A 14,088-nucleotide genomic window follows, 5' to 3' on the forward strand; every position below is an offset into this window, starting at 1 on the left:
ATTTGGCAACATTAAGTTTTATCATGAACTGTGGTGTTTACTTAAAGACTACTGAACCCATAATGCAATTTCGAACATTACGTGAAGCCGCACCTGTGGGCAATAAAAGGTACTAGTGAAATGCATCAGAAGTCTTTTGCCAGTTACTTTGCTGCCAAATCATGCCTGTGACCAAGGATGAATAGAAGTCTGAAACGCGTAAGGCAATGTGATTGAACCTGTGTATCTGTTGACTGCGCTGTTTCCTGTATTAACGGAGGTTATTGATGGAAAGTGCATCCTAAAGCTTTGGCAAATGTGAAATGGAATATTAGCGTGGCATGCCTGCCGTGGGGATTGCACTACCGCGGACTGTAGTGGGCCGATGTGCTCTCGACTTGGGAGCAAGTTTCGGTCTATCAATTTGGCAAAGTATATTTTAACAACGCTGAATGCCGATCATGGGGAGCCCACTAATGGCTATATTTTGATGTTATTATTAATATGATTTGGCAACATTAAGTTTTATCATGAACTGTGGTGTTTACTTAAAGACTACTGAACCCATAATGCAATTTCGAACATTACGTGAAGCCGCACCTGTGGGCAATAAAAGGTACTAGTGAAATGCATCAGAAGTCTTTTGCCAGTTACTTTGCTGCCAAATCATGCCTGTGACCAAGGACGAATAAAAGTCTGAAACGCGTAAGGCAATGTGATTGAACCTGTGTATCTGTTGACTGCGCTGTTGCCTATGTTAACAGAGGTTATTGATGGAAAGTGCATCCTAAAGCTTTGGCAAATGTGAAACGGAATATTAGCGCGGCATGCCTGCCGTGGGGATTGCACTACCGCGGACTGTAGCGGGCCGATGTGCTCTCGACTTGGGAGCAAGTTCCGGTCCATCAATTTGGCAAAGTATATTTTAACAACGCTGAATGCCGATCATGGGGAGCCCACTAATGGCTATATTTTGATGTTATTATTAATATGATTTGGCAACATTAAGTGTTATCATGAACTGTGGTGTTTACTTAAAGACTACTGAACCCATAATGCAATTTCGAACGTTACGTGAAGCCGCACCTCTGGGCAATTAAAGGTACTATTGAAATGCATCAGAACTCTTTTGCCAGTTACTTTGCTGCCAAATCATGCCTGTGACCAAGGACGAATAGAAGTCTGAAACGCGTAAGGCGATGTGATTGAACCCGTGTATCTGTTGACTGCGCTGTTGCCTGTATTAACGGAGGTTATTGATGGAAAGTGCATCCTAAAGCTTTGGCAAATGTGAAACGGAATATTAGCGCGGCATGCCTGCCGTGGGGATTGCACTACCGCGGACTGTAGCGGGCCGAAGTGCTCTCGACTTGAGATCAAGTTCCGGTCCATCAATTTGGCAAAGTTTATTTTAACAACGCTGAATGCCGATCATGGGGAGCCCACTAATGGCTATATTTTGATGTTATTATTAATATGATTTGGCAACATTAAGTTTTATCATGAACTGTGGTGTTTACTTAAAGACTACTGAACCCATAATGCAATTTCGAACATTACGTGAAGCCGCACCTGTGGGCAATAAAAGGTACTAGTGAAATGCATCAGAAGTCTTTTGCCAGTTACTTTGCTGCCAAATCATGCCTGTGACCAAGGACGAATAGAAGTCTGAAACGCGTAAGGCAATGTGATTGAACCCGTGTATCTGTTGACTGCGCTGTTGCCTGTATTAACGGAGGTTATTGATGGAAAGTTCATCCTAAAGCTTTGGCAAATGTGAAACGGAATATTAGCGCGGCATGCCTGCCGTGGGGATTTCACTACCGTGGACTGTAGCGGGCCGATGTGCTCTCGACTTGGGAGCAAGTTCCGGTCCATCAATTTGGCAAAATATATTTTAACAACGCTGAATGCCGATCATGGGGAGCCCACTAATGGCTATATTTTGATGTTATTATTAATATGATTTGGCAACATTAAGTTTTATCATGAACTGTGGTGTTTACTTAAAGACTACTGAACCCATAATGCAATTTCGAACATTAAGTGAAGCCGCACCTGTGGGCAATAAAAGGTACTAGTGAAATGCATCAGAAGTCTTTTGCCAGTTACTTTGCTGCCAAATCATGCCTGTGACCAAGGACGAATAGAAGTCTGAAACGCGCAAGGCAATGTGATTGAACCCGTGTATCTGTTGACTGCGCTGTTGCCTGTATTAACGGAGGTTATTGATGGAAAATGCATCCTAAAGCTTTGGCAAATGTGAAACGGAATATTAGCGCGACATGCCTGCCGTGGGGATTGCACTACCGCGGACTGTAGCGGGCCGATGTGCTCTCGACTTGGGAGCAAGTTCCGGTCCATCAATTTGGCAAAGTATATTTTAACAACGCTGAATGCCGATCATGGGGAGCCCACTAATGGCTATATTTTGATGTTATTATTAATATGATTTGGCAATATTAAGTTTTATCATGAACTGTGGTGTTTACTTAAAGACTACTGAACCCATAATGCAATTTCGAACATTACGTGAAGCCGCACGTGTGGGCAATAAAAGGTACTAGTGAAATGCATCAGAAGTCTTTTGCCAGTTACTTTGCTGCCAAATCATGCATGTGACCAAGGACGAATAGAAGTCTGAAACGCGTAAGGAAATGTGATTGAACCCGTGTATCTGTTGACTGCGCTGTTGCCTGTATTACCGGAGGTTATTGATGGAAAATGCATCCTAAAGCTTTGGCAAATGTGAAACGGATTAGCGCGGCATGCCTGCCGTGGGGATTGCACTACCGCGGACTGTAGCCGGCCGATGTGCTCTCGACTTGGGAGCAAGTTCCGGTCCATCAATTTGGCAAAGTATATTTTAACAACGCTGAATGCCGATCATGGGGAGCCCACTAATGGCTATATTTTGATGTTATTATTAATATGATTTGGCAACATTAAGTTTTATCATGAACTGTGGTGTTTACTTAAAGACTACTGAACCCATAATGCAATTTTCAACATTACGTGAAGCCGCACGTGTGGGCAATAAAAGGTACTAGTGAAATGCATCAGAAGTCTTTTGCCAGTTACTTTGCTGCCAAATCATGCCTGTGACCAAGGACGAATAGAAGTCTGAAACGCGTAAGGCAATGTGATTGAACCCGTGTATCTGTTGACTGCGCTGTTGCCTGTATTAACGGAGGTTATTGATGGAAAGTGCATCCTAAAGCTTTGGCAAATGTGAAATGGAATATTAGCACGGCATGCCTGCCGTGGGGATTTCACTACCGCAGACTGTAGCGGGCCGATGTGCTCTCGACTTGGGAGCAAGTTCCGGTCTATCAATTTGGCAAAGTATATTTTAACAATGCTGAATGCCGATCATGGGGAGCCCACTAATGGCTATATTTTGATGTTATTATTAATATGATTTGGCAACATTAAGTTTTATCATGAACTGTGGTGGTTACTTAAAGACTACTGAACCCATAATGCAATTTCGAACATTACGTGAAGCCGCACCTGTGGGCAATAAAAGGTACTAGTGAAATGCATCAGAAGTCTTTTGCCAGTTACTTTGCTGCCAAATCATGCCTGTGACCAAGGACGAATAGAAGTCTGAAACGCGTAAGGCAATGTGATTGAACCTGTGTATCTGTTGACTGCGCTGTTGCCTGTATTAACGGAGGTTATTGATGGAAAGTGCATCCTAAAGCTTTGGCAAATGTGAAATGGAATATTAGCGTGGCATGCCTGCCGTGGGGATTGCACTACCGCGGACTGTAGTGGGCCGATGTGCTCTCCACTTGGGAGCAAGTTTCGGTCTATCAATTTGGCAAAGTATATTTTAACAACGCTGAATGCCGATCATGGGGAGCCCACTAATGGCTATATTTTGATGTTATTATTAATATGATTTGGCAACATTAAGTTTTATCATGAACTGTGGTGTTTACTTAAAGACTACTGAACCCATAATGCAATTTCGAACATTACGTGAAGCCGCACCTGTGGGCAATAAAAGGTACTAGTGAAATGCATCAGAAGTCTTTTGCCAGTTACTTTGCTGCCAAATCATGCCTGTGACCAAGGACGAATAGAAGTCTGAAACGCGTAAGGCAATGTGATTGAACCCGTGTATCTGTTGACTGCGCTGTTGCCTATGTTAACGGAGGTTATTGATGGAAAGTGCATCCTAAAGCTTTGGCAAATGTGAAACTGAATATTAGCGCGGCATGCCTGCCGTGGGGATTGCACTACCGCGGACTGTAGCGGGCCGATGTGCTCTCGACTTGGGAGCAAGTTCCGGTCCATCAATTTGGCAAAGTATATTTTAACAACGCTGAATGCCGATCATGGGGAGCCCACTAATGGCTATATTTTGATGTTATTATTAATATGATTTGGCAACATTAAGTGTTATCATGAACTGTGGTGTTTACTTAAAGACTACTGAACCCATAATGCAATTTCGAACGTTACGTGAAGCCGCACCTCTGGGCAATTAAAGGTACTAGTGAAATGCATCAGAACTCTTTTGCCAGTTACTTTGCTGCCAAATCATGCCTGTGACCAAGGACGAATAGAAGTCTGAAACGCGTAAGGCGATGTGATTGAACCCGTGTATCTGTTGACTGCGCTGTTGCCTGTATTAACGGAGGTTATTGATGGAAAGTGCATCCTAAAGCTTTGGCAAATGTGAAACGGAATATTAGCGCGGCATGCCTGCCGTGGGGATTGCACTACCGCGGACTGTAGCGGGCCGAAGTGCTCTCGACTTGGGATCAAGTTCCGGTCCATCAATTTGGCAAAGTTTATTTTAACAACGCTGAATGCCGATCATGGGGAGCCCACTAATGGCTATATTTTGATGTTATTATTAATATGATTTGGCAACATTAAGTTTTATCATGAACTGTGGTGTTTACTTAAAGACTACTGAACCCATAATGCAATTTCGAACATTACGTGAAGCCGCACCTGTGGGCAATAAAAGGTACTAGTGAAATGCATCAGAACTCTTTTGCCAGTTACTTTGCTGCCAAATCATGCCTGTGACCAAGGACGAATAGAAGTCTGAAACGCGTAAGGCAATGTGATTGAACCCGTGTATCTGTTGACTGCGCTGTTGCCTGTATTAACGGAGGTTATTGATGGAAAGTGCATCCTAAAGCTTTGGCAAATGTGAAATGGAATATTAGCGTGGCATGCCTGCCGTGGGGATTGCACTACCGCGGACTGTAGTGGGCCGATGTGCTCTCCACTTGGGAGCAAGTTTCGGTCTATCAATTTGGCAAAGTATATTTTAACAACGCTGAATGCCGATCATGGGGAGCCCACTAATGGCTATATTTTGATGTTATTATTAATATGATTTGGCAACATTAAGTTTTATCATGAACTGTGGTGTTTACTTAAAGACTACTGAACCCATAATGCAATTTCGAACATTACGTGAAGCCGCACCTGTGGGCAATAAAAGGTACTAGTGAAATGCATCAGAAGTCTTTTGCCAGTTACTTTGCTGCCAAATCATGCCTGTGACCAAGGACGAATAGAAGTCTGAAACGCGTAAGGCAATGTGATTGAACCCGTGTATCTGTTGACTGCGCTGTTGCCTGTGTTAACGGAGGTTATTGATGGAAAGTGCATCCTAAAGCTTTGGCAAATGTGAAACGGAATATTAGCGCGGCATGCCTGCCGTGGGGATTGCACTACCGCGGACTGTAGCGGGCCGATGTGCTCTCGACTTGGGAGCAAGTTCCGGTCCATCAATTTGGCAAAGTATATTTTAACAACGCTGAATGCCGATCATGGGGAGCCCACTAATGGCTATATTTTGATGTTATTATTAATATGATTTGGCAACATTAAGTGTTATCATGAACTGTGGTGTTTACTTAAAGACTACTGAACCCATAATGCAATTTCGAACGTTACGTGAAGCCGCACCTCTGGGCAATTAAAGGTACTAGTGAAATGCATCAGAACTCTTTTGCCAGTTACTTTGCTGCCAAATCATGCCTGTGACCAAGGACGAATAGAAGTCTGAAACGCGTAAGGCGATGTGATTGAACCCGTGTATCTGTTGACTGCGCTGTTGCCTGTATTAACGGAGGTTATTGATGGAAAGTGCATCCTAAAGCTTTGGCAAATGTGAAACGGAATATTAGCGCGGCATGCCTGCCGTGGGGATTGCACTACCGCGGACTGTAGCGGGCCGAAGTGCTCTCGACTTGGGATCAAGTTCCGGTCCATCAATTTGGCAAAGTTTATTTTAACAACGCTGAATGCCGATCATGGGGAGCCCACTAATGGCTATATTTTGATGTTATTATTAATATGATTTGGCAACATTAAGTTTTATCATGAACTGTGGTGTTTACTTAAAGACTACTGAACCCATAATGCAATTTCGAACATTACGTGAAGCCGCACCTGTGGGCAATAAAAGGTACTAGTGAAATGCATCAGAAGTCTTTTGCCAGTTACTTTGCTGCCAAATCATGCCTGTGACCAAGGACGAATAGAAGTCTGAAACGCGTAAGGCAATGTGATTGAACCCGTGTATCTGTTGACTGCGCTGTTGCCTGTATTAACGGAGGTTATTGATGGAAAGTTCATCCTAAAGCTTTGGCAAATGTGAAACGGAATATTAGCGCGGCATGCCTGCCGTGGGGATTTCACTACCGTGGACTGTAGCGGGCCGATGTGCTCTCGACTTGGGAGCAAGTTCCGGTCCATCAATTTGGCAAAATATATTTTAACAACGCTGAATGCCGATCATGGGGAGCCCACTAATGGCTATATTTTGATGTTATTATTAATATGATTTGGCAACATTAAGTTTTATCATGAACTGTGGTGTTTACTTAAAGACTACTGAACCCATAATGCAATTTCGAACATTAAGTGAAGCCGCACCTGTGGGCAATAAAAGGTACTAGTGAAATGCATCAGAAGTCTTTTGCCAGTTACTTTGCTGCCAAATCATGCCTGTGACCAAGGACGAATAGAAGTCTGAAACGCGCAAGGCAATGTGATTGAACCTGTGTATCTGTTGACTGCGCTGTTGCCTGTATTAACGGAGGTTATTGATGGAAAATGCATCCTAAAGCTTTGGCAAATGTGAAACGGAATATTAGCGCGGCATGCCTGCCGTGGGGATTGCACTACCGCGGACTGTAGCGGGCCGATGTGCTCTCGACTTGGGAGCAAGTTCCGGTCCATCAATTTGGCAAAGTATATTTTAACAACGCTGAATGCCGATCATGGGGAGCCCACTAATGGCTATATTTTGATGTTATTATTAATATGATTTGGCAATATTAAGTTTTATCATGAACTGTGGTGTTTACTTAAAGACTACTGAACCCATAATGCAATTTCGAACATTACGTGAAGCCGCACGTGTGGGCAATAAAAGGTACTAGTGAAATGCATCAGAAGTCTTTTGCCAGTTACTTTGCTGCCAAATCATGCATGTGACCAAGGACGAATAGAAGTCTGAAACGCGTAAGGAAATGTGATTGAACCCGTGTATCTGTTGACTGTGCTGTTGCCTGTATTACCGGAGGTTATTGATGGAAAATGCATCCTAAAGCTTTGGCAAATGTGAAACGGATTAGCGCGGCATGCCTGCCGTGGGGATTGCACTACCGCGGACTGTAGCCGGCCGATGTGCTCTCGACTTGGGAGCAAGTTCCGGTCCATCAATTTGGCAAAGTATATTTTAACAACGCTGAATGCCGATCATGGGGAGCCCACTAATGGCTATATTTTGATGTTATTATTAATATGATTTGGCAACATTAAGTTTTATCATGAACTGTGGTGTTTACTTAAAGACTACTGAACCCATAATGCAATTTTGAACATTACGTGAAGCCGCACGTGTGGGCAATAAAAGGTACTAGTGAAATGCATCTGAAGTCTTTTGCCAGTTACTTTGCTGCCAAATCATGCCTGTGACCAAGGACGAATAGAAGTCTGAAACGCGTAAGGCAATGTGATTGAACCCGTGTATCTGTTGACTGCGCTGTTGCCTGTATTAACGGAGGTTATTGATGGAAAGTGCATCCTAAAGCTTTGGCAAATGTGAAACGGAATATTAGCGCGGCATGCCTGCCGTGGGGATTGCACTACCGCGGACTGTAGCGGGCCGATGTGCTCTCGACTTGGGAGCAAGTTCCGGTCCATCAATTTGGCAAAGTATATTTTAACAACGCTGAATGCCGATCATGGGGAGCCCACTAATGGCTATATTTTGATGTTATTATTAATATGATTTGGCAACATTAAGTTTTATCATGAACTGTGGTGTTTACTTAAAGACTACTGAACCCATAATGCAATTTCGAACATTACGTGAAGCCGCACGTGTGGGCAATAACAGGTACTAGTGAAATGCATCAGAAGTCTTTTGCCAGTTACTTTGCTGCCAAATCATGCCTGTGACCAAGGACGAATAGAAGTCTGAAACGCGTAAGGCAATGTGATTGAACCCGTGTATCTGTTGACTGCGCTGTTGCCTGTATTAACGGAGGTTATTGACGGAAAGTGCATCCTAAAGCTTTGGCAAATGTGAAACGGAATATTAGCGCGGCATGCCTGCCGTGGGGATTGCACTACCGCGGACTGTAGCGGGCCGATGTGCTCTCGACTTGGGAGCAAGTTCCAGTCCATCAATTTGGCAAAGTATATTTTAACAACGCTGAATGCCGATCATGGGGAGCCCACTAATGGCTATATTTTGATGTTATTATTAATATGATTTGGCAACATTAAGTTTTATCATGAACTGTGGTGTTTACTTAAAGACTACTGAACCCATAATGCAATTTCGAACATTACGTGAAGCCGCACCTGTGGGCAATAAAAGGTACTAGTGAAATGCATCAGAAGTCTTTTGCCAGTTACTTTGCTGCCAAATCATGCCTGTGACCAAGGACGAATAGAAGTCTGAAACGCGTAAGGCAATGTGATTGAACCTCTGTATCTGTTGACTGCGCTGTTACCTGTATTAACGGAGGTTATTGATGGAAAGTGCATCCTAAAGCTTTGGCAAATGTGAAACGGAATATTAGCGCGGCATGCCTGCCGTGGGGATTTCACTACCGTGGACTGTAGCGGGCCTATGTGCTCTCGACTTGGGAGCAAGTTCCGGTCCATCAATTTGGCAAAATATATTTTAACAACGCTGAATGCCGATCATGGGGAGCCCACTAATGGCTATATTTTGATGTTATTATTAATATGATTTGGCAACATTAAGTTTTATCATGAACTGTGGTGTTTACTTAAAGACTACTGAACCCATAATGCAATTTCGAACATTAAGTGAAGCCGCACCTGTGGGCAATAAAAGGTACTAGTGAAATGCATCAGAAGTCTTTTGCCAGTTACTTTGCTGCCAAATCATGCCTGTGACCAAGGACGAATAGAAGTCTGAAACGCGCAAGGCAATGTGATTGAACCTGTGTATCTGTTGACTGCGCTGTTGCCTGTATTAACGGAGGTTATTGATGGAAAATGCATCCTAAAGCTTTGGCAAATGTGAAACGGAATATTAGCGCGGCATGCCTGCCGTGGGGATTGCACTACCGCGGACTGTAGCGGGCCGATGTGCTCTCGACTTGGGAGCAAGTTCCGGTCCATCAATTTGGCAAAGTATATTTTAACAACGCTGAATGCCGATCATGGGGAGCCCACTAATGGCTATATTTTGATGTTATTATTAATATGATTTGGCAATATTAAGTTTTATCATGAACTGTGGTGTTTACTTAAAGACTACTGAACCCATAATGCAATTTCGAACATTACGTGAAGCCGCACGTGTGGGCAATAAAAGGTACTAGTGAAATGCATCAGAAGTCTTTTGCCAGTTACTTTGCTGCCAAATCATGCATGTGACCAAGGACGAATAGAAGTCTGAAACGCGTAAGGAAATGTGATTGAACCCGTGTATCTGTTGACTGTGCTGTTGCCTGTATTACCGGAGGTTATTGATGGAAAATGCATCCTAAAGCTTTGGCAAATGTGAAACGGATTAGCGCGGCATGCCTGCCGTGGGGATTGCACTACCGCGGACTGTAGCCGGCCGATGTGCTCTCGACTTGGGAGCAAGTTCCGGTCCATCAATTTGGCAAAGTATATTTTAACAACGCTGAATGCCGATCATGGGGAGCCCACTAATGGCTATATTTTGATGTTATTATTAATATGATTTGGCAACATTAAGTTTTATCATGAACTGTGGTGTTTACTTAAAGACTACTGAACCCATAATGCAATTTTGAACATTACGTGAAGCCGCACGTGTGGGCAATAAAAGGTACTAGTGAAATGCATCTGAAGTCTTTTGCCAGTTACTTTGCTGCCAAATCATGCCTGTGACCAAGGACGAATAGAAGTCTGAAACGCGTAAGGCAATGTGATTGAACCCGTGTATCTGTTGACTGCGCTGTTGCCTGTATTAACGGAGGTTATTGATGGAAAGTGCATCCTAAAGCTTTGGCAAATGTGAAACGGAATATTAGCGCGGCATGCCTGCCGTGGGGATTGCACTACCGCGGACTGTAGCGGGCCGATGTGCTCTCGACTTGGGAGCAAGTTCCGGTCCATCAATTTGGCAAAGTATATTTTAACAACGCTGAATGCCGATCATGGGGAGCCCACTAATGGCTATATTTTGATGTTATTATTAATATGATTTGGCAACATTAAGTTTTATCATGAACTGTGGTGTTTACTTAAAGACTACTGAACCCATAATGCAATTTCGAACATTACGTGAAGCCGCACGTGTGGGCAATAACAGGTACTAGTGAAATGCATCAGAAGTCTTTTGCCAGTTACTTTGCTGCCAAATCATGCCTGTGACCAAGGACGAATAGAAGTCTGAAACGCGTAAGGCAATGTGATTGAACCCGTGTATCTGTTGACTGCGCTGTTGCCTGTATTAACGGAGGTTATTGACGGAAAGTGCATCCTAAAGCTTTGGCAAATGTGAAACGGAATATTAGCGCGGCATGCCTGCCGTGGGGATTGCACTACCGCGGACTGTAGCGGGCCGATGTGCTCTCGACTTGGGAGCAAGTTCCAGTCCATCAATTTGGCAAAGTATATTTTAACAACGCTGAATGCCGATCATGGGGAGCCCACTAATGGCTATATTTTGATGTTATTATTAATATGATTTGGCAACATTAAGTTTTATCATGAACTGTGGTGTTTACTTAAAGACTACTGAACCCATAATGCAATTTCGAACATTACGTGAAGCCGCACCTGTGGGCAATAAAAGGTACTAGTGAAATGCATCAGAAGTCTTTTGCCAGTTACTTTGCTGCCAAATCATGCCTGTGACCAAGGACGAATAGAAGTCTGAAACGCGTAAGGCAATGTGATTGAACCTCTGTATCTGTTGACTGCGCTGTTACCTGTATTAACGGAGGTTATTGATGGAAAGTGCATCCTAAAGCTTTGGCAAATGTGAAACGGAATATTAGCGCGGCATGCCTGCCGTGGGGATTGCACTACGGCGGATTGTAGCGGGCCGATGTGCTCTCGACTTGGGAGCAAGTTCCGATCCATCAATTTGGCAAAGTATATTTTAACAACGCTGAATGCCGATCATGGAGAGCCCACTAATGGCTATATTTTGATGTTATTATTAATATGATTTGGCAACATTAAGTTTTATCATGAACTGTGGTTTTACTTAAAGACTACTGAACCCATAATGCAATTTCGAACATTACGTGAAGCCGCACCTGTGGGCAATAAAAGGTACTAGTGAAATGCATCAGGAGTCTTTTGCCAGTTACTTTGCTGCCAAATCATGCCTGTGACCAAGGACGAATAGAAGTCTGAAACGCGTAAGGCAATGTGATTGAACCCGTGTATCTGTTGACTGCGCTGTTGCCTGTATTAATGGAGGTTATTGATGGAAAGTGCATCCTAAAGCTTTGGCAAATGTGAAACGGAATATTAGTTTGGCATGCCTGCCGTGGGAATTGCACTACCGCGGACTGTAGCGGGCCGATGTACTCTCGACTTGGGAGCAAGTTCCGGTCCATCAATTTGGCAAAGTATATTTTAACAACGCTGAATGCCGATCATGGGGAGCCCACTAATGGCTATATTTTGATGTTATTATTAATATGATTTGGCAACATTAAGTTTTATCATGAACTGTGGTGTTTACTTAAAGACTACTGAACCCATAATGCAATTTCGAACATTAAGTGAAGCCGCACCTGTGGGCAATAAAAGGTACTAGTGAAATGCATCAGAAGTCTTTTGCCAGTTACTTTGCTGCCAAATCATGCCTGTGACCAAGGACGAATAGAAGTCTGAAACGCGCAAGGCAATGTGATTGAACCCGTGTATCTGTTGACTGCGCTGTTGCCTGTATTAACGGAGGTTATTGATGGAAAATGCATCCTAAAGCTTTGGCAAATGTGAAACGGAATATTAGCGCGACATGCCTGCCGTGGGGATTGCACTACCGCGGACTGTAGCGGGCCGATGTGCTCTCGACTTGGGAGCAAGTTCCGGTCCATCAATTTGGCAAAGTATATTTTAACAACGCTGAATGCCGATCATGGGGAGCCCACTAATGGCTATATTTTGATGTTATTATTAATATGATTTGGCAATATTAAGTTTTATCATGAACTGTGGTGTTTACTTAAAGACTACTGAACCCATAATGCAATTTCGAACATTACGTGAAGCCGCACGTGTGGGCAATAAAAGGTACTAGTGAAATGCATCAGAAGTCTTTTGCCAGTTACTTTGCTGCCAAATCATGCATGTGACCAAGGACGAATAGAAGTCTGAAACGCGTAAGGAAATGTGATTGAACCCGTGTATCTGTTGACTGCGCTGTTGCCTGTATTAACGGAGGTTATTGATGGAAAGTGCATCCTAAAGCTTTGGCAAATGTGAAATGGAATATTAGCACGGCATGCCTGCCGTGGGGATTTCACTACCGCAGACTGTAGCGGGCCGATGTGCTCTCGACTTGGGAGCAAGTTCCGGTCTATCAATTTGGCAAAGTATATTTTAACAACGCTGAATGCCGATCATGGGGAGCCCACTAATGGCTATATTTTGATGGTATTATTAATATGATTTGGCAACATTAAGTTTTATCATGAACTGTGGTGTTTACTTAAAGACTACTGAACCCATAATGCAATTTCGAACATTACGTGAAGCCGCACCTGTGGGCAATAAAAGGTACTAGTGAAATGCATCAGAAGTCTTTTGCCAGTTACTTTGCTGCCAAATCATGCCTGTGACCAAGGACGAATAGAAGTCTGAAACGCGTAAGGCAATGTGATTGAACCCGTGTATCTGTTGACTGCGCTGTTGCCTGTATTAACGGAGGTTATTGATGGAAAGTGCATCCTAAAGCTTTGGCAAATGTGAAATGGAATATTAGCGCGGCATGCCTGCAGTGGGGATTGCACTACCGCGGACTGTAGCGGGCCGATGTGCTCTCGACTTGGGAGCAAGTTCCGGTCTATCAATTTGGCAAAGTATATTTTAACAACGCTGAATGCCGATCATGGGGAGCCCACTAATGGCTATATTTTGAGTTATTATTAATATGATTTGGCAACATTAAGTTTTATCATGAACTGTGGTGTTTACTTAAAGACTACTGAACCCATAATGCAATTTCGAACATTACGTGAAGCCGCACCTGTGGGCAATAAAAGGTACTAGTGAAATGCATCAGAAGTCTTTTGCCAGTTACTTTGCTGCCAAATCATGCCTGTGACCAAGGATGAATAGAAGTCTGAAACGCGTAAGGCAATGTGATTGAACCTGTGTATCTGTTGACTGCGCTGTTGCCTGTATTAACGGAGGTTATTGATGGAAAGTGCATCCTATAGCTTTGGCAAATGTGAAATGGAATATTAGCGTGGCATGCCTGCCGTGGGGATTGCACTACCGCGGACTGTAGTGGGCCGATGTGCTCTCCACTTGGGAGCAAGTTTCGGTCTATCAATTTGGCAAAGTATATTTTAACAACGCTGAATGCCGATCATGGGGAGCCCACTAATGGCTATATTTTGATGTTATTATTAATATGATTTG

Source organism: Lissotriton helveticus, chromosome 1_1 (genome assembly GCF_964261635.1).
Source record: "Lissotriton helveticus chromosome 1_1, aLisHel1.1, whole genome shotgun sequence".
In the NCBI taxonomy this organism is placed as follows: Eukaryota; Metazoa; Chordata; class Amphibia; order Caudata; family Salamandridae; genus Lissotriton; species Lissotriton helveticus.